This window comes from Scyliorhinus canicula, chromosome 6, assembly GCF_902713615.1.
Source record: "Scyliorhinus canicula chromosome 6, sScyCan1.1, whole genome shotgun sequence".
Classification (NCBI taxonomy): Eukaryota; Metazoa; Chordata; class Chondrichthyes; order Carcharhiniformes; family Scyliorhinidae; genus Scyliorhinus; species Scyliorhinus canicula.
Window position 1 is genome coordinate 114,283,806 of NC_052151.1, and position 27,302 is coordinate 114,311,107.

The 27,302-nt window shown below is 42.5% G+C and overlaps 1 protein-coding gene across 7 annotated transcripts in view; it reads left to right on the forward strand.

The window, feature by feature from the left end:
* Window positions 1–27,302, forward strand: part of supt3h (SPT3 homolog, SAGA and STAGA complex component) — a 518,479-nt gene that overhangs the window by 262,494 nt on the left and 228,683 nt on the right. The gene's annotated exons all lie outside the window — the stretch shown is intronic.

Genomic DNA, 27,302 nt, shown 5'->3' on the forward strand with positions numbered 1-27,302 from the left:
GAAGCAGTTAGATCTAGCACTTAGGGCGAAGGGGATCAAAGGATATGGGGAAAGCAGGATTAGGCTTTTGAGTTGGATGATCAGCCGTAATCAGAATGAATGGCGGAATGGGCTTGAAGGGCTGAATGGCCTCCTTCTGCTCCTATTTTATTCCATGTTTCTATGTCTTCAGAAAGCATGATCCTATGCCATGCTATATAACGATAAAGTTCATGAACTGAGCACCGATTAATTGTTAGCACACAAGAATTTTATCTTTTAGAAAGGTAACATTTGGAAATAGACTATTAGTTTAGAACCAAGTTCTAATTAAATGAGGAAAATGGATGGAGCCTTCGTTTATTGAGATATTCCACAGGGCCTTCTGTGTCACTGGGTTCAGGGCTGTTATGGGGGGGGGGTGACTGGTGTTGCTGGTGGCCAGGAGGTGGGGAATATGGGAGGGAGATTTAATGCATGTGATTAACAATATTCCACTTTAATCATTTGCTGAGTTTTGGAGCTCAGCCGGAAGCACTGGAATCTATTGCAGTTGCAAGTGAAATAGGTTTGAATATTTACCTCAAGCCTTAAAATTATATCTTGGATGACTAATGTGAGAATATTTGAGGCATTTATTTGGAATTCCACGTTCTGCTCTTAATGAATCATTTAATCAGAGATCGGAATTTCAAACCATTCCTTGAAGGTTTGCATGTTAGTGTCTCATGGTCCAATCTGAGATCCTTTATTGGAGACTGGTCCACAGCAAAAAAAAAACCTGCCCATGGATTGTCACTAGTTTAGAACCACAATCTTAGAGGATGTATGAAGTAGACATGTCATAATGGTGCTGTTCTGTATAAGATACTTGTGTATATTGGGGAAATAACCTTACTCTATTTGGACGCCGTGCTACATCAATACTCAGTATAGTGAAAATTTGAGGTTTTTTGAGGGGAAACTGATAGGATGAAACTACTCACTGTGTTATGAAATACTACACAGAAGAGGTTTTATTCTACTCCAACAATTTCTTCAAAATTACATGGAAACAAAATTATTCAGTGTTCTGTTGTAAGGTTTGGCCAGAAGCAGTAAGGGAGGACCACACAATGCAAACCACAGAAACATATTGCACAGCTTAAAGTGATTATAATAATGTAGATTTTTAGCAAAATTTCAGTAAACAGTAAATAATATGTTGTTGTAACTTTTGTATATTTGTCTTTTGTGCAGCATATATAGGATAACCTGGCAGAATAAAATATTTAGAGCACCAGATTTATAGTGTCGTGTATATGTAAATGATTAAATTGATCTTTTTTTAAACCCTGGATATCGCCAGCCTGTGGATGGCAAATTGATGCATCCTTACTAATGTGTGATTATCCTTTAAAAGAACTAAATAATTGTCAATGAATAATCATAATTTAGTACAGCACATGACAAATGATGTGCTAAAGGATTCAAATGACAATTAGATGATGTATTTAAAGCAAAAAAGTAACAAATGTAGTATGGAACATATGCAAGACATTTGTATAGTGGAAGTGCTAGAGTTATGACTTTAAGCATCATTTGGTTTATTTTTCTATAAACTATTGATCCTTGTATATTCTATCAAACCACATTAGCTTTATTTTCTGAATCAATTTAAAAGAAAGAGACATTATAAAAAGGCATACAGTTTCTTCATGTAGCCTTCTGCTGTAAATACAAAATATTGACAAGCTCAATGGCAGAGATGAAAAATATAATTTTATTATGTATTGGGAAAGTAAAAAAAACTAAGACTAGGGTTATGAGTACTCATTCACAAGGCTATCTAGGGAATAAAGCAAAATCACTGGCAGGAATTATGGAGATATTAATTTGTGGTAATTTTAAGCCCCCAAAAGTGCTTTGGTCTGGTGGGAAGTTTAGATGTTAAAAAGATCTGAAACAGGGCGGCATGTGGCGCAGTGGCTAGCACTGGGACGACGGTGCTGAGGACCTGGTTCGAATGCCGGCCCTGGATCACTGTCTGTGTGGAGTTTGCACATTCTCCTCGTGGGTTTCACCCCCACAACCCAAAGATGTGCAGGTTAGGTGGATTGGCCACGCTAAATTGCGCCTTAATTGGAAAATAAATAATTGGGTACTCTAAATTTATTAAAACAAAAAGATCTGAAACAACCTACATTGAACCTGCCCATTTCCCTTTTTAATGATGAGGGATGTGAGGTGGGCAACCAATCTGCACTCTTTCAAAGGGGCCTGCATTCCTTCATTTAACAGGTTTTCAATGTTGTCCCATGTTAGCTGTGTTTCCCAGGCCGGTAAATAAATGAACACAAGAAGGTAAGTGCCTTTCCAGCGCTGCTTGTTGGCCAAGAGAAGCAGAATGTCTCCTCCAGGCTCAATAAATCAGGAATATACATCCTCATTTACTGGGGACAGTCCCCTTGATGAGGTGCTGTGCCTCTGGAAGAGCCCCTTGGATTGCTAAACTCCCCCTCGAATTAATAGTCTATTAATGGCCACACTCCTTCACAAGAGAAGCCGGGTGACATGAGCTCCCCTGCGCTTAGTTAATAAAGTTGCTGGGGCAGGTTCTGATTGGTGAGATGGATGGAAATCTCATGTTTTCAACGAGCAGAAGCAGTAGATTAACTGGGAGACTTTAAGTTATGCAGAGACTGCACGCTATGACTGCACATGCTATGCCCTTCCCCACTTCACTCTACTCCTCTGTGTTTTCCTGAGAAATATAATTGAATTGAAAATAGCCCAGGAGTCAAAATATTGAACTAACCGGGGATGCAGGTAACTGAACTGATGAGCAGCAGCTGGAGCTTGATCAGAGCACCCTCGGTGACCTAAGTTGGTGTGAGAGGGTGGGGTTGCATTCCCCTGGATTCAGTTTCAAAAATATGATTGCTCCACAATAAGCTATCATGCAAGCATTCCACTTACCTCCACAATCTCGCCTCCCCCCCCACCCCCAGTCAATCAAGCCTCCTCCAATTACCAATTCCTGTGACTACCAACTCTTCCTCCAATCCCTGATTTCTCCCCTAATCTTTGACCATCCATCTCACTATGATTTCTCCTGAATCTCCTAATCACTTTGTATCCCCACCCCTCTATCTCTACCCTGCTTCTACCCCCCCCCCCCCCCCCCCCCCCCCCCCGGCAAGCCACCAAACCTATGATTTTTGGGGATTTTATCCTGCTGACAAATAATATAACTTGTCAATCAATTAAAAAAAGAAACACAAATTCCCTCAAATTAAAACTCCACAGCATGCAAGGACAACGGCATGTCTGGGTTCTCTTCACCTCCAGTCACCATGACCAAGTAAATATTGGGCCAATATAAAAATTCTACATAAAATGTAGTTATATTGCAGATATTGGTCCAAGAATAGTGCAAAACTTATTCAGCAGCCTCAAATTATATTACTGCATTCATCTGATACTCGGCTTTATTTGAAACGCATTAAGGATCCAAAATGAATTTTGGGTTTTGTGAATTTATATTATTTTCAAAAATGTGAAATGTCAAGCAGTATAGCATGGCTTGAATTGCTCCTGATGATTGATTCTGAGCAATTGTCACAGTGGCATTTTATACTAAATTTGGATTGGAATACAAATATCAACTCCGTGCAGTTCTGATGCTAACAATGAATATAAGATCTGGTCAGCAATCAACAGATCATGGAGAATAGTCCACTGATTTTAAACGGACTTACTGTTTAAGATGCATCATTATTCCGACTACTGATTCTTATCCTACACATACAACTATCAAATATATGACAAATCATGTATACATTTGTTGAAACTGTTAAGATCATGATCACTACTCAAATGCTTTTAGTAAAGTATGCCTCTTTAAAATGTCTTAAATGTTTTACAGCTGGTTTCTACAACTTTGATCAATTTTACCCATTAAAAACAGCTTAAAATAGACCCCCCTCAAAAATGTTGTTTACTATTTGACTATGTCCATTGTCCTGTATTTAATTTAAGAACAAATATTAAAAATGCTTTGCATTTTTGAGGTTTTTTGTACTTCAAGATGATTTTTAAAAAATTTTTTTCTCTACATTGAAGCATTTGACAGGAAATAGATTTATACAAGATCATTGGGACAAATGAAAATGTTGTAACTTTTAAAGCGCATTGTAATGTTCAAGAGAATGCTTTAATTGTTACCTTTTCTTATTGTGCTGTGATCACGAAATGCCCAAACAGTCAACAATATTTTATTCAGGAAAATAATGTTTGATACATCGCTTGTACATTTTGAGGGTGTAACCAGCAGATAAGGGGTACCAGTGCATGTAGTATATTTGTATTCTGCGAAGGCCTTCAATAAGGTGCGATACAGTAGGTTGAAATGCAGGAATAGGACTCCTGGAATTGAGCGTAACATTAACCAATCCTCATTCCATGTTAATGGGCAGAAAACAGAGTTGAATAAATGGGTAGTTTTTAGAATGGCAGAGTGTAACTAGTTAAATGCTGCAAGGATCAATGCTCGGGCCTCTGCCATTTACAATGACCATTTCTCAATGACTTAGTTGAGGGAACCAAGTATGACATAACCAAATTAGCTGGAGATACAAAGTTAGGTGGGAAAATAAAGTGTGAGGAGCATGCAACTGGCTATAGACCGGCTTAGTGATTGGGTAAGAGGGTGGAAGATGAATTATGGGCAGCACGGTGGCAGAGTGGTTAGCATTGCTGCCTCAAGGCGCCGAGGTCCCAGGTTCGATCCCGGCTCTGGGTCACTGTCTGTGTGGAGTTTGCACATTCTCCCCGTGTTTGCGTGGGTTTCACCCCCCACAACCCAAAGATGTGCCGGGTAGGTGGATTGACCACACTAAATTGCCCCTTAATTGGAAAAAATGAATTGGGTACTCGAAATTTATTTTTAAAAAGATGGTGTATAATATGCACAAGTGTGAAATTGTCCACTTTTGTAGGAAGAATGCATAAGCAAATTTTTTAAGCAAGTGAAGGATGAGCTAATGTTGGTATTCAGACAGATTTGGTGCCCTGTACACGAATCACAAAGTTTAATATGCAAGTATAGCAAGCGATCAGGAAGGAAAATAGTATGTTGATCTTTATTTCAAGGAACGTGGAGTATAAGAGAAAGGAACTCTTACTGCAGTTCCATTGTGCAGGTGTGATCTCACAGAAAACCCTGTGTATAGTGTTATGGCAAACCCCCCCCAATTTATATTAGGAAACCGGATAACACCCCAACAATTTTTCAATTTGTAACCTGGAGGTAAGTATACTTAATTCCAGGAGTGTTTCCACAGAGAACTAGGGATCTTTTATATTAAAATAAACTTTACTATTAACACAGGATTAACCCCATTAACATCCAAGGGAGAAAAAAAACAGCTTTTCAATTCACAGTTAAACAGTTCTTACAAAACAAAATAAAGAAACGTCTTTGAGCTTACTTTCCCACCTGCTTCTAAACTTTCAATTAAACAGAATCCACACACACAGGTCAAATGCCACTTCTTAATAAAGTTAACACATTGGCTTACAGATTTGTTCACAAAGTTGTGGAACAGAAGATTTCAGAAGTCAGTCTGAGAAACACCTCCTTACCTCAGATACCAGAGCAGAACTTCAAAAATGAAACTAAAAAATAGACAGGGCAGGGCTGAAAATGAAACTAAAACAGACCCAACCTCTCCCATGAGTGGCATCTCAGACAGCCTGGCTGTTAACTCTTAATCACAGCTTTAGCAGATGTATACTCTGTATACCTTAACCTAAGTTCTTGAGATAGAATCCCTACAGTGCAGAAGGAGGCCATTTGGCCCATCGATTGTGCACCGCTCCTCCAAAAGGGCACCTCACCTCGGCCCACTCCCCTGCCCTATCCCTGTAACACCACCTGACCAGCACATCTTTGGACTGTCGGTGGAAACCCACACAGTCATCGGTAGAACGTGCAAACCCCACATAGACAGCTACTCAAGGTGGGAATTGAACCCACGTACCTGGTGCCCTTTCGAACTGGGGTGAGTAGAAAATTCCTCACTCCAAGGGCTGTGAGGTTTTAGAATTTTCTACCACAGAGGACAGGCAGTGCTCAAAGATTTTCGTCACTAAGTGATTTAAGGGATACAGGAGGAGGGCAGGAAAGTGAAATTGATGTAGATGTTAGGCTATGATCTTCGATAGTGGAGCAGGCTCGAGTAACAATGTATGATCTACTTGTTCTTCTATTTCAATAAAATGAGAGGCTGGTTGATGTATACAAAGATAATGCACTGAACCTAAACCTTGTCTTTTCTGTCTCAAGCTCAGCTGTCAGCAAGTCATATGCCTCACTGTTTTATACTATTGTTATTTACAGAGTATTTGCTATAACCAAAATGTACAAAATCTAAAATCTTAAAACTTTGGAAAGATACAGTTCAGTAGATTGTAGGGATCAATTTAGTACAACCATGATTATTTTTATTGAAATGTAGTTACCGTAGTCTGATAGTTGCATGCAGACAAGATGAATAAGCTAGATTTACTTTGGAATTTTTTGCATGTGTTGTGCTTTTGTGCTCAGTTGGTATATTTGGACTGAGGTTGATATTAACTTGTATTTATGCATTGTGCCTAATGCAAATAATTATGAATTTGGTATGCTGGAATCTAGAAATTATCAAAGAAATTTTAGTAAATTCTATTAGCTGATGAGGTAAGAGCACAAAAGAAAGTTGACATGTAAATTATATTAAGAATCCAGGTTTTGTAAGCTAGTTTATGGCAGACCGAGGGCAAAGACAAGAGAGGTGGTTGAACGGAGGTTTGGGTAGATCAGGAAATGGTGGTTATCTTAGATTGATTTTGAATTGATTATTCATGAATAAAGAGTTTTGGATCCATTTGTTTTGGCTTAGAAACTTACAAAATTAAACATAATTAAATGTGATGTTATGTACAAAATATATACAAGCAGTTATAAAATGTCTGCAAAATACTTGAACCAGCGGCATATATATGAATAGAAACTAGTAGAGGTAATAGGTGAATGTCTAGTTTACTTTCTGGGAGTTTCATATGATCATTATGAGATTGTGAGTGCAATTTCAATGCATGAAAGAGGAATGAACTAAAGCATCTTGGACCAGTTAGACCTAATGCATGGTGGATAAAATGCTGAAGAATATTTTACAACACACTAACAACTTGGCTTGTGGAATAGCTAGTGTGGACGTTGAAGGTAATTGGTTGTGTCCCAAGTCGAGAGATAATCCTTTGGAGCAGGTGAATGCCATCTGAATATAATGCACATGGAAATACCATGCTTAAACACAATTGGTGAGATAATTTAGGAATTTCTGTTTCTATCATTACATTAAATGCATTTTTTTTACTCATACCACTTAAAAGGACTGATCAGTGATGTACAAGCTGAACCTGTATTTCAGACCTTCTTTCAAACTAGCAGCACCACTTGCTAAAAGCTTTTTGCTTTTATTAAACAGACAACATGGCACCATGTTTGATAAGTAAAGCTTTGCAGTGAGAAATATTCCTGAACGATATACAGTGAATCATTTGTCTGACTTGTACCCACCCAGATAGAGACTAATACCATTTTCCTTTCCCAAGGCAGCACAAAGAGACCAATATTTATAACAACTAAGCACAATACATATTAACAGGTGAAGAGGCATCAAAAGAGTAACTTCATAAAGATATATTTCCTTTTCTGTTCTTTTCCGTGTCCACCATACCACCTGCTATTTTCCTGTGGAAGTTGACCTGAGCGGATGCTTCTTTGTAATAGCTGCTCTGAAGTAGGTGTAATTTAGTGGATTAATCAGTCCACCATTTTTCAGTCTCCTATTTTTGGCGGATGGAATCACATCTGTTTGATAAAACCCGTATACAGCCCAGTTAAGAAGATATTAAAAACTTACTTGAGAAGGCCATCAGTTGAAAGATTGCATCTGAATGTTTCACCTCCTGTGTGCTTCATTAATATGGTGCTACTAATTTGCTGGTGACAGTGCTGTAATTTACAGTAAATGTAAATTAGACATGAAAAATTGTGAAATTTAATTTAATTCCTGATAATAGATGTGTTTATTTTAAATACATGTAAACTATTAAACAATCATCTGTTCTGCATTTCCTTCAATATATTAAAATATACATTCTACTGAATGAGTTTGAATTGTGTAAACAAACATTTTATTCATTGCCCTGCCAGTATTATTTACTAAATAAGGATTCAACCACGATAACTTGTGCTTTAACCTGTAACACACTTAGAAGCATGTAATGATATCAGTTTGAATATTAGAACTAGAAATGCTCCATTAGCACCAATAAGTGTTTTATTAGTAGTAATATTAGAATTTATATAGGTTGGGATCTAACTAAAAATAAGAGTCTGTTCAAGCGCCGGAAATGACCCTGCCATCTAACAGCACTGTTTTCTTTCAGTGCCCTGGAGGGGGCCACCCACCCGAGGCCGCACTCAGCGTCATTTCCTGCACTGAGGAGCTCCTGCGAACGGTTCAAGATGAGATCGGAAGACCATTTTTAAATGGCGTCCCGATCTCCCGCCCTCCAGATGCAATCCTTGACCCCACCCAACGTGTTGGGGGTCCTCAGAGTGCCCCCCCCCGTACCACATCTCACACGGGCAGGGCAAGCCTGAGCCCCGATCACTGGCGGGGCAAAATGCCAGCCTGGCACTCCAGCGCTGCCAGCCTGGAACCCTATCAGTGCCTCTGTCAGCCTGGCAGTGCCAGCCTGGCACCTGGGTTGCACTGCTCGGATGCCAAGGTGGTACTGCAAGGCTGCCAGGCTGGCAGTGCCAAGGTGCCAGGCTGGCACCAGCAGTGCCAGGATGCCACGCTGCCCAGAGACCGACCACACAGGGGTACCCAATCACCTGGGGGGATCCCCCCGGCGTGGTATCATTGGCTTGGTCCACGTTTGTGGGAGCCAGTACTGAACAGCGCCCGGCTGGCATCTTCTCAATGAGGCCGAGAGGTGCCGGGTACCCGTTAGATTCGGCTCGAGCACTGCTAAGTAGGTTCTTTTGGACGATGTTCAGATCACATGGTCTTGCGAGATCTGGCTAGAGCCTGCATGGTGTAACAGTTGTCGGTAATCCAGGGGGAGGCCTCTCCCGGATTCTACCGGCTGTGTCTCAGTTCCAGTGGGACGTGACTGGTAGATCGTGCCCACAGTGATTTATGATATTGAAACAGCACCTTTCCTATAATAAAATATCCCATAGGCTGATGTGGTGGACACCAATCAAAAAGTAGGACAGGCAAATTAAACGGTGACCAGACACATGGGGAGTTTAAAGGAAGATGTTTACGGGTGGAAAGGAGGTCAGAACGGAAAGCAGATAGGAATCCAAGAGCTCAAAGTAAGGTGACTGAAAACTCCATCATTGGTGATGGAGTAGAGGTTGCAATAGGATCTAGAATGGAGCAGTTGTTTTTTTAAAAAGTTTTTTTAAATTTAGAGTACCCAATTCATTTTCCCCAATTAAGGGGTAATTTATCGTGGCCAATTCACCTATCCTGCACATCTTTTGGGTTGTGGGGGCGAAACTCATGCAGACATGGGGAGAACATGCCAACGCCACACGGACAGTGACTCAGAGCCGGGATCGAACCTGGGACCTCTGTGCCGTGAGGCAGCAGTGCTATCCACTGAGCCACCGTGCTGCCCTGCAGTTGGTTAGTAACATAGCAGTTATATGATATAAGCTGGGGAAGACTCCCTGAATGCAATGTAGTTTATTTTATTAAATTACATTATTATCCATTCAGCAAAAGTAGTTAAAGGATAAAAGGATGTGACATCCTCATCCTGTGGGGATCTGAGGGTTTCTTTGCTTTTTACAAAAGATTGAAGAGTAAATTATCAAATTTGCACATGTTTGACATTTATTTAAAGCTATTACTGAAATGAAATGAAAATCACTTATTGTCACAAGTAGGCTTCAAATGAAGTTACTGTGAAAAGCCCCTAGTCGCCACATTCCGGCACCTGTTCGGGGAGGCTGGTACGGGACTTGAACCATGCTGCTGGCCTGCCTTGGTCTGCTTTCAAAGCCAGCGATTTAGCCCTGTGCTAAACCAGCCCCTAATAACCAATTAACAACCAATACCTATGTACAGTGTGTTAACAGAAGTACCTGTGATCACCGGTTTTTCTGATAATTAGAAATGCAAATGGAAAGATTGATACAGAGAATGGGACTTATCGCTTTTGACAATTCAGTTAACAATCTGTTCCAAACCATTTTTTGAGGATAAAATTATTTTATTTAAAATATATGAAGCTTGGAAAGTGAATAAACAAACTCTTGAGCATTTTATGAGTTTTTTAAAAATGGAAATTTAGTTTTTATTAAAGACTGCAAGTCAGCAAACTCACTTATTGTACATTAAGTGTTGTTCTTCTGTACTGCTGATAAGTCAATATCCTTGGTAATGGTACTTGGCATAACTCCTTGTTCTTATAAAACCGCCAGTTTATTGTGAGCAATGGCATTTGAGATGCTACTGTATTTTTTTTTAGTGATGTGACACACTTTCCAGTTCTTTGCCACTGTAGCACCATATCACATGTTTCAGCAATATGAAAAAATGAAAAATGTTCGAAACCTATTTTTAAAATTGGTCAATACATCTATAGATTATTTAATCCTGCAGTTTTATGGAACATTGAACTGTAAAATGTAGCTTTCATTCACTGCACTACATAAATTACATGTAGCAATAATGGGCTGCATTTCCAGCATTGATGATGTCATACTCAGTTGTAATAAAATAAAGTTCCTATGTAATTGAGGGGTATAATTATTCAAATTTTGATGCTGTTTACCTTGTTTAACTGTTTTGCAGATTTGAATAATGCTCCAATTTCCTCTATTACCATATTGTGTTTGTATTATATACCAGCCAAAAAAAAGCAAACCGATAAGTATTTTGTTTCCCTTCCAGGATAAACAGAAGGGTAGGGCATTGTGGCGTTGTTTCTTAAAGTGAAAAGGTAGAGTATGTCTCAGTCGATACCTCAAATATGACCATGGGAGTGGTCACTTGGGAGTTGGCAGCAGAAGGATGCAGTTGATTGAGTAGTACTTACCTTACCATAGAACTGCTACAGTGCAGAAGACAGCTATTCGGCCCATGAAGTCTGCATTGACTCACCCTATCCCCGTAACCCCACCTAACCTGCACGGCCCTGGACACAAAGGGAAAATTTTATCATGGCCAATCCACCTAACCTGCACATCTTTGGACTGTGGGAGGAAACTGGAGCACCCGGAGGAAACCCACGCAGACATTGGGAGAAAGTGCAAACTCCATGTCACCCAAGGCTGGAATCGAACCCGAGTCCCTGGTGTTGTGAGACAGCAGTGCTAACCACTGTGCCACCGTTCCGCCCCGTGATGTAGGATTCCTCTAATCGATTTACTGAATTTGAATGTTGTGCAGCAATGAAGTTTGAGACAAAGAAATAGCAGAAGAAGTGTCCTTAGGCAAACTAACTTACCTAGCCTGATCTTGAGGAAAAAGTACATATTCAGTCTGCTAAAGTTAACTATGATATGAGCATGCTAATTGGAAACCAACATTGTGAATATCTGGAAAGAATTACACTGTAAAGGAAATAAAACCTAGTTGAAACAAATAGAAAAAGAACTAGTAGAGAAAAAATGGAAAGAAAGAAGTGTTGAAGTTGAGAGAGATTGAAACACTGTCTTACAAGGAGCTACGGATATCAAAAAGTTAGATAAGTAACCGAGGGGAAAGATCCAGGAAATGGAGCTCAGCCTGAGTGTTATATCTAAAAATGTCCAAAGGATTCAAAACGAAATGAAAGAGGTAGACTGTAGAAATTATTACCAGAGATGTGGCTTGAGTGTTCAACAGACAATTCAATATCACTACTTATATATTTTACGGAATGATGGAACGTAAAGGATTCCATTGTAGTGCCAGAAGAGCAAGCATTTAGATGTTGGGCTAAATGATTCCTTCTGTCATTTTAAAGACATCAGGCAATGATTGTCCATTACGAATACAAAGTTTATTGCTGCAATTTAAGAAATATGAGCTACATGTGACAATTATTCTTGAAATATATTGTATGCAACTCATTACATGTCATACGTCATACCTGGCACAAAGGAAAATGGTTGTGTTTCTTGGAGGTCAGTCATAGAATTTACAGTGCAGAAGGAGGCCATTTGGCCCATCGGGTCTGCCCCGGCTCTTGGAAAGAGCACCCTACATCAGGCCACGCCTCCATGCTATCCCCATAACCCAGCAACCCCACCTAATCTTTTTGGACACTAAGGATAATTTAGCATGGCCAATCCACCTAACCTGCACATCTTTGGACTGTGGGAGGAAACCGGAGCACCCGGAAGAAACCCACGCACACACGGGGAGGATGTGCAGACTCCACACAGACAATGACCCAAGCTGGGAATCGAACCTGGGAACCTGGAGCTGTGAAGCAACTGTGCTAGCAACTGTGCTAGCTACTGTGCTGCCCGGGGCATCACTTCAGGAGATCCTCAGGGTAGTGTCTGAGGCCCAACCACCAGCAGCTTCATCAATGACCTTCCGTCCAACATAAGGTCAGATGTGAGTGTGTTCGCTGATGATTGCACAATGCTCAGCACCATTTGCAACTCCTCAGGCACTGAAGCAGCCCACATGTAAGTGCAGCAAGAAGTGGACAAGATCCAGGCTTGAGCTGACGAGTATCATTTGTGCCACACAAGTGCCAGGCAATGTCCATCTCCAATGAGAAAGAATCAAACTTTTGCCCTTTGGGCATTCAATGACATGGGGGTTGGGGACTGGCGCAATAGGTCAGAAGGTGAAAATATTGAGGGAGAACTTGGGAATAGGGCCAGTATGGCTCTGAGGAAGAGCAGACAGGGAGATGTTGCTGAAAACAGCGGGACTGGTGGCCTGAAGTACATATGTTTTAATGCAAGGAGTATTACGGGTAAGGCAGATGAACTTAGAGCTTGGATTAGTACTTGGAGCTATGATGTTGTTGTCATTACAGAGACCTGATTGAGGGAAGGACAGGATTGGCAGCTAAACGTTCCAGGATTTAGATGTTTCAGGCGTGATAGAGGGGGATGTAAAAGGGGTGGAGTTGCGCTACTGGTTAGGGAGAATATCACATCTGTACCGCGGGAGGACACCTCAGAGGGCAGCGAGGCTATATGGGTAGAGATCAGGAATAAGAAGGGTGCAGTCACAATGTTGGGGGTTTGCTACAGGCCACTCAACAGCCAGCAGGAGATAGAGGAACCGATAGGTAGACAGATTTTGAAAAGGAGTAAAAGCAACAGGGTTGTTGTGATGGGAGACTTCAACTTCCCCAATATTGACTGGGACTCACTTAGTGCCAGGGGCTTGGATGGGGCAGAATTTGTAAGGAGCATTCAGGAGGGTTTCTTAAAACAATATGTAAATAGTCCAACTAGGGAAGGGGCTGTACTGCACCTGGTATTGAGGAATGAGCCCCGCCAGGTGGTAGAAGTTTCAGTAGGGGAGCATTTTGAGAACTGTGACCACAATTCAGTGAGTTTTAAAATGCTAGTGGACAAGGATAAGAGTGGTCCTCGGCTGAATTATAACAATATTAGGCGGGAACTGAAGAACCTAAATTGGGGGTGGATGTTTGAGGGTAAATCAACATCTGGAATGTGGGAGGCTTGCAAATGTCAGTTGAAAGGAATTCAGGACCGACATGTTCCTGTGAGGAAGAAGGATAGTTACGGCAAATTTCGGGAACCTTGGATAACGAGAGATTGTAGGCCTCGTCAAAAAGAAAAAGGAGGGATTTGTCAGGGCTAGAAGGCTGGGAACAGATGAAGCCTGTGTGGAATATAAGAAAAGTAGGAAGCAACTTAAGCAAGGAGTCAGGAGGGCTAAAAGGGGTAATGAAAAGTAATTGGCAAATAGGGTTAAGGAAAATTCAAAGGCTTTTTACACATACATAAAAAGCAAGAGGATAGCCAGGGAAAGGGTTGGCCCACTGAAGGACAGGGAGGGAATCTATGTGTGGAGCCAGAGGGAATGGGTGAGGTACTAAATGAATACTTTGCATAAGTATTCACCAAAGAGAAGGAATTGGTGGATGTTGAGTGTGGAGAATGGTGTGTAGATAGCCTGGGTCACATTGAGATCCAAAAAGACGAGGTGTTGGGCGTCTTGAAAAATATTAAGGTAGATAAGTCCCCAGGACCTGATGGGATCTACCCCAGAATACTGAAGGAGGCAAGAGAGGAAATTGCTGAGGCCTTGACAAAAATCTTTGGATCCTCACTGTCTTCAGGTGATGTCCCGGAGGACTGGAGAATAGCCAATGTTGTTTCTTTGTTTAAGAAGGGTAAAAAGGATAATCCAGGGAACTACAGGCCGGTGAGCCTTGCGTCAGAGGTAGGGAAATTACCGGAGAGAATTCTTCGAGATAGGATCTACTCCCATTTGGAAGCAAGTGGATGTATTAGCGAGAGGTTTTGTGAAGGGGAGGTCGTGTCTCACTAACTTGATAGAGTTTTTCGAGAAGGTCACAAAGATGACTGATGCAGATAGGGCAGTGGATGTTGTCTATATGGACTTTGACAAGGTCCCTCATGGCAGACTGGTATAAAAGGTAAAGTCACACGGGATCAGAGGTGAGCTGGCAAGGTAGATACAGAACTGGCTAGGTCATAGAAGGCAGGGAGTAGCAATGGAAGGGTGCTTTTCTGATTGGAGGGCTGTGACTAGTGGTGTTCCGCAGGGATCAGTGCTGTGACCTTTGCTTTTTGTAGTATATATAAATGATTTGGAGGAAAATGTAACTGGTCTGATTAGTAAGTTTGGGACGACACAAAGATTGGTGGAATTGCAGATAGCGATGAGGACTGTCAGAGGATACAGCAGAATTTAGATCGTTTGGAGACTTAGGCGGAGAGATGGCAGATGGAGTTTCATCTGGACAAATGTGAGATCATGCATTTTGGAAGGTCTCGTGCAGGTAGGGAATATACAGTGAATGGTAGAACCCTCAAGAGTATTGACAGTCAGAGAGATCTAAGTGTACAGGTCCACAGATCACTGAAAGGGGCAACACAGGTGGAGAAGAAGGCATACTGCATGCTTGCCTTGATTGGCTGGGGCATTGAGTATAAAAATTGGCAAGTCATGTTGCAGCTATATAGAACCTTAGTTCGGCCACAGTTGGAGTATAGTGTTCAATTCTGGTTGCCACACTACCAGAAGGATTTGGAAGCTTTAGAGAGGGTGCAGAAGAGATCTACCAGGATGTTGCCTGGTATGGAGGGCATTAGCTATGAGGAGAGGTTGAATAAACTCGGTTTGTTCTCACTGGAACGACGGAGGTTCGGGGCGACCTAATAGAGGTCTACAAAATTATAAGGGGCATAGAGAGAGTGGGTAGTCAGAGACTTTTCCCAGGGTAGAGGGGTCAATTACTGAGGGGCATAGGTTTAAGGTGCGAGGGGCAAAGTTTAGAGGAGATGTACCAGGCAGGTTTTTTACACCGAGGGTAGTGTGTGTGTACCCACTCGCTGCTGGAGGAGGTGGTGGAAGCAGGGACGATAGTGACATTTAAGGGGCATCTTGACAAATACATGAATAGGATGGGAATAGAGGGATACGAACCCCGGAAGAGTAGAAGATTTTAGTTTAGCTGGGCAGCATGGTCGGTGCAGGGTTGGACGGCCGAAGGGCCTGTTCCTGTGCTGTACTTTTCTTTGTAAGAAGTCTTACAACACCAAGTTAAAGTCCAACATGTTTGTTTCAAACAGTAGCTTTCGGAGCAGTGCTCCAAAAGCTAGTGTTTGAAACAAACATGTTGTACTTTAACTTGGTATTGTAAGACTTTTTACTGTGCTCACCCCAGTCCAACGCCGGCATCTCCACATCATGGGTACTTTTCTTTGTTCTTAGTTCTGTTATCATCACTCAATCTCCCACTGTCAACATCCTGGGGTTTGCCATTGGCCAGAAACTGAACTGGACTAGCCATATAAATACTGTGGCTACTAGAGCAGATGCAATGCTGGGAATTCTGTGGACTCGCCTCCTGACTCCCCAAAGCCTGTACATTACCTACAAAGTACAAGTCAAGAGTGTGATGGAATCCTCCTCATTTGTCTGGATGAGTGCAGCTCCCAACATCAAGACGCTCAACACTATACAGGACAAAGCAGCCCACTTAATTGGCATCCGTTCCACAAACATTCATTCACTCCATCATCGATGCACAGTAGCAGCAGAGTGTACCATCTACAAGATGCACTGTAGGAACTCACCAAGGCTCCTTAGGCAGGACCTTCCAAACCCACAACCACTACCATCCCGAAGGACAAGCAGCAGATACATGGGAACACCATCAGCTGGAAGTTCCCCTCTAAGTCACTCACCATCCTGACTTGGAAATATATTAGCATGCTTTCACTGTCGCTGGGTTAAAATAATACCATAACCATAAGCCATAGGAGCAGAATTAGGCCACTCGGCCCGTTGAGTCTGCTCTGCCATTCAATCATGGCTGGTATTTTCTCATCCCCATTTTCCTGCCTTCTCCCCATAATCCCTGATCTCCTTATTAATCAACAACCTATCTATCTCTGTCTTAAAGACACTCAGTGATTTGATCCTCACAGCCTTCTGCGGCAAAGAGTTCCACAGATTCACCATCCTCTGGCTGAAGAAATTCCTCCTCATCTCTGTTTTAAAAGATTGTCCCTTTAGTCTTTGATTGTGTCCTCTGCTTCTAGTTTTTCCGACAAGTAAGAAACAGGAAAGGAGCGGTCACCCTATTAGGGGTTTTCTATAGGCCTCCCAAAAGTTCCAGAGATGTAGAGGAAAGGATTGCAAAGATGATTCTGGATAGGAGCAAAAGTAACAGGGTAGTTGTCATGGGGGACTTTAACTTTCCAAATATTGACTGGAAACACTATAGTTCGAGTATTTTAGATGGGTCCGTTTTTGTCCAATGTGTGCAGGAGGGTTTCCTGACGCAGTGTGTAGATAGGCCAACGAGAGGCGAGGCCGTATTGGATTTGGTACTGGGTAATGAACCAGGACAGGTGTCAGATTTGGAGGTAGGTGAGCACTTTCGTGATAGTGACCACAATTCGATAACGTTTACTTTGGAGATGGAAAGGGATAGGTATATACCGCAAGGCAAGAGTCATATCTGGGGAAAGGCAATTATGATGCGATGAGGCAAGACTTAGGATGCATCGGCTGGAGAAGAAAACTGCAGGGGATGGGCACAATGGAAATGCGGAGCATGTGCAAGGAACAGCTACTGCGTGTCCTTGATAAGTATGTACCTGTTAGGCAGGGAGGAAGTGGTTGAGCGAGGGAGCCATGGTTTACTAAACCAGTTGAAACACTTGTCAAGAGGAAAAAGGAGGCATATGTAAAGATGAGACGTGATGGTTCAGTTAGGGCGCTTGAGAGTTCCAAGTTAGCTAGGAAGGCTCTAAAGAGAGAGCTAAGAAGAGCCAGGAGAGGACATGAGAAGTGTTTGGCAGGTAGAATCAAGGATAACCCTAAAGCTTTCTATAGATTAGAATTAGAACAGTACAGCACAGAACAGGCCCTTCGGCCCTCAATGTTGTGCGGAACAATGATCACCCTACTCAAGCCCACGTATCCACCCTATACCAGTAACCCAACAACCCCCATTAACATTAATTTTTTAGGACACTAAGGGCAATTTAGCCTGGCCAATCCACCTAACCCGCACATCTTTGGACTGTGGGAGGAAACCGGAGCACCCGGAGGAAACCCACGCACACACGGGGAGGACGTGCAGACTCCGCACAGACAGTGACCCAGCCGGGAATCGAACCTGGGACCCTGGAGCTGTGAAGCATTTATGCTAACCACCATGCTACCATGCTGCCCCTATGAGTGCATGCTGCCCCTTGAGTGCATATGTCAGGAATAAAAGAATGACTAGGGTAAGAGTAGGGCCAGTCAAGGACAGTAGTGGGAAGTTGTGCGTGGAGTCCGCGGAGATAGGAGAGGTGCTAAATGAGTATTTTTCATCTGTATTCACACAGGAAAAAGACAATGTTGTCGAGGAGAATACTGAGATACAGGCTATTAGACTAGAAGGGCTTGAGGTTCATGAGGAGGAGGTGTTAGCGATTCTGGAAAGTGTGAAAATAGATAAGTCCCCTGGACCAGATGGGATTTATCCTAGGATTCTCTGGGAAGCTAGGGATTGCTGAGCCTTTGGCTTTGATCTTTAAGTCATCTTTGTCTACAGGAATAGTGCCAGAAGACTGGAGGATTGCAAATGTTGTCCCCTTGTACAAGAAGAGGAGTAGTGATAACCCCGGTAACTATAGACCAGTAAGCCTTACTTCTGTTGTGGGAAAAGTCTTGAAAAGGTTTATAAGAGATAGGATGTATAATCATCTGGAAAGGAATAATTTGATTAGAGATAGTCAACATGGTTTTGTGAAGGGTAGGTCGTGCCTCACAAACCTTATTGAGTTCTTCGAGAAGGTGACCAAACAGGTGGATGAGGGTAAAGCAGTTGATATGGTGTATATGGATTTCAGTAAAGCGTTTGATAAGGTTCCCCACGGTAGGCTATTGCAGAAAATACAGAGGCATGGGATTCAGGGTGATTTAGCAGTTTGGATCAGAAATTGGCTAGCTGATAGAAGACAAAGGGTGGTGGTTGATGGGAAATGTTCAGACTGGTGTCCAGTTACTAGTGGTGTACCACAAGGATCTGTTTTGGGGCCGCTGCTGTTTGGCATTTTTATAAATGACCCGGAGGAGGGCGTAGAAAGATGGGTGAGTAAATTTGCAGATGACACTAAAGTCGATGGAGTTGTGGACAGTGCAGAAGGATGTTACAAGTTACAGAGGGACATAGATAAGCTGCAGAACTGGGCAGACAGGTGGCAAATGGAGTTTAATGCAGAAAAGTGTGAGGTGATTCATTTTGGAAGGAATAACAGGAAGACAGAGTACTGGGCGAATGGTAAGATTCTTGGTAGTGTGAACGAGCAGAGAGATCTCGGTGTCCATGTCCATAGATCCCTGAAAGTTGCCACCCAGGTTGAGAGGGTTGTTAAGAAGGCGTACAGTGTGTTAGCTTTTATTGGTAGAGGAATTGCATTTCGGAGCCATGAGGTCATGTTGCAGTTGTACAAAACTCTGGTGTGGCCGCATTTGGAGTATTGCATGCAGTTCTGGTCGCCGCATTATAGGAAGGATGTGCAAGCATTGGAAAGGGTACAGAGGATATTTACCAGGATGTTGCCTGGTATGGAGGGAAGATCTTACGAAGAAAGGCTGAAGGACTTGAGGCTGTTTTCGTTAGAGAGAAGAAGGTTAAGAGGTGACTTAATTGAGGCATACAAGATGATCAGAGGATTAGATAGGATGGACATTGAGAGCCTTTTTCCTCGGATTGTGATGTCCAGCACGAGGGGACATAGCTTTAAATTGAGGGGAGATAGATATAGGACAGATGTCAGAGGTAGATTCTTTACTCAGAGAGTAGTAAGGGCGTGGAATGCCCTGCCTGCAACAGTAGTGGACTCGCCAACACTAAACTCATTCAAATGGTCATTGGATAGGCATATGGACAATAAGGGAATAGTGTAGATGGGCTTTAGAGTGGTTTTACAGGTCGGCGCAACATCGAGGGTCGAAGGGCCTGTACTGCGCTGTAATGTTCTATCTATCTTCTCCACGTCAGCTCTATCCAGGCCTCGCAGTATCCTGTAAGTTTCAATAAGATCCCCCCTCATCCTTCTAACCTCCAACAAGTACAGACCCAGAGTCTTCAACCGTTCCTCATATTACAAGCTCTTCATTCCAGGGATCACTCTTGTGAACCTCTTCTGGACTCTTTCCAAGACCAGCGATCCTTCCTTGGATACGGGGCACAAAACTGCTTACCATATTCCAAAAGGGGTCTGACCAGGGCCTTATACAACCTCAGAAGTACATCCCTGGTCTTGTATTCTAGCCCTCTTGACATGAATGCTAACATTGCATTTTCTTTCCTAACTGCCGACTGAACCTCCACGTTAACCTTAGAGAATCGTGAACAAGGACTCCCAAGTCCCTTTGTGCTTCTGATTTCCTAAGCATTTCCTTATTTAGAAAATAGTCTATGCCTCCATTTCTCCTTCCAAAGTGCACAACCTCACACTTTTCCACATTGTATTCCATCTGCCACTTCTTTCCCCACTCTCCTAGCCTACCCAAGTCCTTCTGCAGCCCGTCTGCTTCCTCAATACTACCTGTCCCTCTCCAGATTTTTGTTTCAACTGCAAACTCAGCAACAGTGCCTCCAGATCATTAATGTATATTGTGAAATGTTGTGGTCCCAGAACAGACCCCTGAGGCACATCACTAGTCACTGGCTACCATCCTGAAAAAGATCCCTTTATCCCCACTTTATCCTTCTGCCAGTCAGCCACTCCTCTATCCATGCCAGGATCTTACCCTGAACACCATGGGATCTTAACTTATTTAACAATCTCCAGTACGGCTCTTTGTCAAAGGCCCTCTGGAACTCCAAATAAATCACGTCAACTGGTTCTTCATTGTCTAACCTCCTTGTTGCTGCTTCAAAGAACAGATTTGTCAGACATGACCTACCCTTGACGAAGCTGTGCTGACTCAGTCCTATTTTATCATGCACTTCCAAGTACTCCGCGATCTCATCTTTAATAATGGACTCTAAAATCTTACCAATGACCGAAGTCAGACTAACCGGCCTATAATTTCCCGTCTTCTGCCTCCCTATCTCCTTTAAACAGGGGTGTTACATCAGCCGCTTTCTAGTCCTCTGGGACCCTTCCTGTCTCCAGTGACTCCTGAAAAATCACCACCAATGCCTTCACAATCTCCTCAAATATCTCTTTTAGAACCCTGGGGTGTAGTCTGTCCGGTCCAGGTTATTTATCCACCTTCAGACCTTTCGGTTTCCCCAAAACCTTCTCCTTAGTGATCGTCACTGCACTCACCTCTGCCCACTGATTCCCCTGGAGCTCTGGCGTCCCACTGATGTCTTCCTGCAACTACCTCCCTAATAGCACAGTGGGTGTACCTGCACCACGTGGACTGTAGAGGCTCAAGAAGGCAGCTCACCACCACCTTCCCGAGTGCAACTGGATGGGCAACAAATGCTGCCTTAGCCAGTGAAGCCCATATCCCATACAAAATAATTTAAAAACAAATAAAATATAATGTCCTAAATAAAGATTGGCAGTAATGGTGAGGTAACAGTGGATGTACAGTTGTTAGCATTGGCACTGATAGCTAACCACAAACTTGATCAACTCACGTGGGAGACTATTAAGGACAAAGATATGCCATGTCTCCAAGAGACTGTACAAAATGTATGGACAATTGTGTCTCAAAGAAATTGCAAGTTGTTGGAATTAAAGTTGGATACTCAGTGATCATAGATCTTGGGCGAAATTCTCCCAAAACGGGAGAAATCGTCAAACTGCCGTAAAACCCGGGCGGGTTTTATGGCAGCGCGCCCCTTCCCGACGGGGGACCGATTCTGGTCCCCGGTCGGGGCTAGCAGCCCGACGTCGGAGGCTCCGACAAGTCGGGCTTAACGAAAATCGTTAAGCCCGCTTGTCGGACTTAGCGCCGGCTGACGCGTCATATGACGTCAGCCGCGCATGCGCAGGTGGGAAGACTCCACCTGCGCATGCGCGGGTGACGTCATCGCGTTTTTGCGCGAAACCCGCGCATGCGCGGTCCGGGTTGCCCCTCAGCCGCCCCGCGTATTGATACTGCGGGGCGGCGGAAGGACAAATAGTGCGCGGGCATCGGGCCCGCTGCCCGCGATCGGTGGGCACCGATCGCGGGCCCATGGCACCCTTGGCACGGCCGTGGTACTGCCGTGCCAATCGGTGCCATGGTTATTTTTTTCCAGGTGGTCACGACGTTTTTACGAACGGCAGGACCAGGTGTGTTTGCCGTTCGTAAAAAGGTCGTAAAGGGCTGGGACTTCGGCCCTTCTAACAGCTGTGAATCGCTGCCGGCCGTAAAAAAACGACGGCAGCGATTCGTGTCGGGATTTCGGCGGGGGGGGGGAGAACAGCGGGAGGGCGTCAAAAAAGTCGGGAAGGCCCTCCCGCTATTCTCCCACCCGTCGTGGGGGGGGGAGAATTTCGCCCCTTGTCTTTAGGATTTACATTGTTGTAATTACTCAGAGCCGAACTAAAGAAACTTGACAGAAAGTTCACGCGCAATATCTAATTATTATAAAATGCAAACCTAGTCTGTGATATGAATCGACCAAACTAAATAACCACATATGTCACTTTTCTGAATAAGTAACAGGGATGGATCTCAACTTGCAATCACTTACTACAAGATCATGATTAAAAAGTTGATTTTTTTCTGTATTATTCAAATGAACCAAAACTCAACCCTTTGAGAAATGCCAGATAAAATGGTCATTAGAATCATAGAACCACAGAACCAGAGAAAAGTTACAACACAGAAACAGTCCATTTGGCCCATCTTGTCCATTCCAGACCGAGGGCACCCAGGTGCCTTTTCCACTCCCACCTTCCTTCTGCACCCGGCCTAGAGACCTGTAGCTTACAGCATTTAAGGTGCATTATAGCTATTAAATCAGTATTCTTTGGAAATCGGAACAGTCTTCAATGATAATGAATCTTAAGATGCCATGTATTTTCATTAGTTTCTGGATGAGTGTGACATTTTATATGCCCTAAATCAAGTTGTCTTGTTCAAACTTGTACCCAAATCTCAAAACATAATTATGAAGGCTAATAACCAGTGTTAAGATCTTTGCAATTATGTTTACCATGTATCATATTGCAAACTTGCGCAATGAACCTATGTTCGCAGCCTCACACATTTTTCTATTTTGCATCATTACACAAATATAAATTGTACTAATTTGAATTGTTTGCCTCTGATCATTATACTTGCATTGTCAATTTGCCTTACTCTGGAACAAACAAACTTATGATTTACATTGTAAACTTTGTCTCATCTAGTGTTTACTTGGTCTGCAGTTGGTGAGATTGAAGAATGGTGCATGAAAATGCCAGCGATCAGAGGGCGGCACGTGGCACAGTGGTTAGCACTGCTGCCTCAGCGCTGAGGACCCGGGTTTGAATCCCAGCCCTGGGTCACTGCCCATGCTCAGTTTGCACATTCTCCCGGTGTCTGCGTGGGTTTCACCCCCCACAGCCCAAAGATGTGCAGGTTAGGTGGATTGGCCATGCTCAGTTGCCCCTTAATTGGGGAAAAAAATAATTGGGTACTCTAAATTTATTTTGTTTTAAATGCCAGCGATCTGATCCAGGCCATGGATTCATTTCATTATTACACTCCCTGCCCTACCAGAATACAAGTAGAGTTGTCAACTGAGGCTTGACATATTTCGAGAGATGTTGGCAGAAATTATGCCATGAAAAGCCAGAGGTGTGGCACGAGCGGGTTCCAAGGGAGCATGAGAGAGGAAACCAAACCAATTTTAATTAGGCAAACTGGATGAATTTTCAGCGAAGATGAATAATGATGAAGATTTAGAGGGAAAAAAGCTTTACTCACAATAAAGAGGCTTGATGTAAGATCTGATGCCATTGTTTCAAATAGGGACATTACAAATTTGAAGTAAGATTATTTTTTTCCCCCTCTCTCCATATTTGTATTTTTAATGAAATGAAGTGATCGTAACTCCTGCTCACACCCATCACACTCTGACAGCTAGCGTCCAATCCCTCAATGAAATTCAAACCCCCACCAATCCCATTGCACTCTTCCAGAATCCCAGCCATTTGGAATCCTCCTGGTTTTTCGTTTGGTGTAAGGCTTGAATTTGATTGGACAGCACTGTGCTGGATATGATGTCACAGCGTAACAATTCCTCATGATGATGGGACTTCTCATTTTTTCCCCCTTCTTGGTGGGTTGCTGATGAATTATGGGATTGATTTGTTTAAATATCTTTTTAAAATCTCCCAAAATGCTTTATTTAACCACTGGGAGATTGTTGCTGATTCTGATAGATTCCCAGTCATTGCCAGGAACATTGGCAAGCTTAAATACAAGAAGATGGAGGAGAAACTGAGGTTCATTTCATTAGAACAGGAAAGGTTAAAAGGTATTCCAAAACCTTTTTTAACCTTAGTTTAACAAAGTCAGGGAAACCGGTTTCCACCGGCTGGTGCATTAGTCAGTGGATTGTATATTTCTTTAAAAGAAGAAAGGGAATGGTTAGGACTTTTTTAATGCAGAAGCTTGTTAGAATGTTGAGTGTCATACAATGGTGAAAGTAGAATCCATAACCGCTTTAAGGAGAATTAGATAATATTTGAAGAAAGAAGATGCAGGGAAATAACTGCAGAATGGAACAAAGCAAACCACTAGCACAGGTGTAGTCGGCCAGATGGCTGTTTTTATGTGCTTTATGATTCTAGGTTTTGGAATTATAAATACTAAATATCTTCTAAAGATTGAAATTGTTGAAACGTTACTGAATTCTTGCCAATAAAAATAATAAAGCAGGCGACATCTTGATAAGGTGACAATTTGTAATAAGATGTTTTTCACAACGTTACAAAGTAAATTGGCACTGGGTGCAAATGCCAGTAGAGCCACAGATCTGAATTGTTTAAACCTTCAGTTTAAGCCTGACGTTTCCAGTGGCCGAAAATAATCACTGATGTAAAGGAAGTAGCTGTGGCTTATGAACATGTTGGGTTCCTTCCTCTTTCTCAGCATCTGCTGTGAGTGTGAAATAATTTAGCAGACAGCCTATGGGAAAGATGTGAAAAAAGAGCATTAAGATCGAAACTGGCCATGATCGAATTGGGAGATAAAGCAACACGATAGAAGTGCGCCATCAGCTGTTCTATTTTAGTTGCAATTTAGATGTTCTCCGTATTCTAGCAAGCTGATGCATTAACAAACGGTGCTGCACCTGGTTTCCATATTCACCAAGAAAATTTGAAATTTGCTGGAAAATGAGCTGAATCCAGAGCAGAAAACATGTTTTCAAGATGTTTGTCCCACTACAGGTGTGAAAACCGCTTGAAGGCTTATGCAAACAGTACTGAGCTAGTTTGAATATTGGCTATGATTGTTGACCAGGTGCCATTTCTTGGCCTTTTAATCAAATTAAAGGTATCAATCATGGTATTAAGACGGCTGCATGATAATTGCTAGTTGGAGGTAAATCATTTACCTCCAACCAGCAAGATTTAAATTAAAATACAAAGCATAATTATCAAATATTCACACTGCTGGTAGCAAGTATATGAAAATGTAATGGTTGGACAGCAGGGGACCATTCCATTTCCAAAAGAACGTCTAAGTGTCTACTTGAACTTCTGCTTGTCAGTGATGGAGACAGTCATGGGATTGGTTGTTCCACATTTGTGTGGTAGAAGATGGGACACCTTGTGATGGCAAAATATTCCAGAATTTTAATATTTTTCCCAGCTGGATAAATGTATTCAAGCACCGATCTGCAATGCTAGTCAACATCCATTAATTAAGATATAAACAAAGCAATTTTGAATCTTAGCAATATATTGTGCAAGGTTTATAATTTTCTACAAGTATTAATGGATATTCTTTTTCAGAAACAATATTTTTTTGGATGATACAAAGGTGGGAGTGAAGGCAGGTTACAAGGAAGATATAAATAGCTTAGAAAGATATTTACAGGTTAAGTGAGTAGGCAGAAGATTGGCAAATGGAATTCAATGAAATTGTTCATTTTGGAAGAAAGAATGAGAAGGTGGATTATTATTTAAACGGAGAGAGACTGCAGAAAGCTATAGCACAACCGTATATCCTGCAACCGTACAAGGTACTAGTGAGGCCACATACTCTGTGCAGGATTGCATTGGATTGGATTTGTTTATTATCATGTGTACCGAGGTACAGTGAAAATTATTGTTGTGCATACAGTTGAGACGGACCATTCTACAGCTGAAGACAAAATACATAGAGAAAACATAAATTACACAGTGTAAATTCATAGACACAGGCATCGGGTGAAGCATACAGGAGTGTAGCACTGCTTAGTAGAGAAGATGTGCGAAGCGATCAGATCAGTCCATCAGAGGGTCATTTAGGAATCTGGTAACGGTGGGGATGAAGCTGTTTTTGAATCTGTTAGTGCGTGTTCTCAGACTTGTGTATCACCTGACCGAGCGGAGGGTATATTAGTTCTTTGAGGAGGTAACAAGCAAATTAGACAAAGGAGAACCAGTGGACGTGATTTATTTATATTTCCAGAAGGCCTTTGACAAGGTGCCGCATAGGAGACTGTTAAATAAGTTAAGAGCTCATGGTGTTCAGGGTAAGATCCTGGCATGGATACAGGATTGGCTGACTGGCAGAAGGCAAAGAGTGGGGATAAAGGGATCTTTTTCAGGATGGCAGACGGTGACTAGTGGTGTGCTCCAGGGGTCTGTGCTGGGACCACAACTTTTTACACTATACATTAATGATCTGGAAGAAGGAACTGAAGGCACTGTTGCTAAGTTTGCAGATGATACAAAGATCTGTAGAGAGACAGGTAGTATTGAGGAAGCAAGGGGGCTGCAGAAGGATTTGGACAGGCTAGGAGAGTGGGCAAGAAGTGGCAAATAAAATACAATGTGGAAAAGTGTGAGGTTTTGCACTTTGGAAGGAGGAATCTAGGCATAAGCTATTTTCTAAATGGGGAAATGCTTGGAAAGCAGAAGCACAAAGGGACTTGGGAGTCCTTGTTCACGATTCTTTTAAGGTTAATGTGCAGGTTCAGTCGGCAGTTAAGAAGGCAAATGCAATGTTAGCATTCATGTCAAGAGGGCTAGAATACAAAACCAGGGATGTACTTCTGAGGCTGTATAAGGCTCTGATCAGACCCCATTTGGAGTATTGTGAGCAGTTTTGGGCTCCATATCTAAGGAAGGATGTGCTGGCCTTGGAAAGGGTCCAGAGGAGGCTCACAAGAATGATCTCTGGAATGAAGAACTTGTTGTATGGGGAACGTTTGTGGACTCTGGGTCTGTACTCATTGGAGTTTAGAAGGATGAGACGGGATCTTATTGAAACGTACAAGATACTGCGAGGCCTGGATAGAGTGGACGTAGAGAGGATGTTTCCACTTGTAGGGAAAAATAGAACCAGAGGACACCATCTCAGATTAAGGGGACGATCCTTTAAAACAGAAATGAGGAGGAATTTCTTCAGCCAGAGGGTGGTGAATCTATGGAAAAC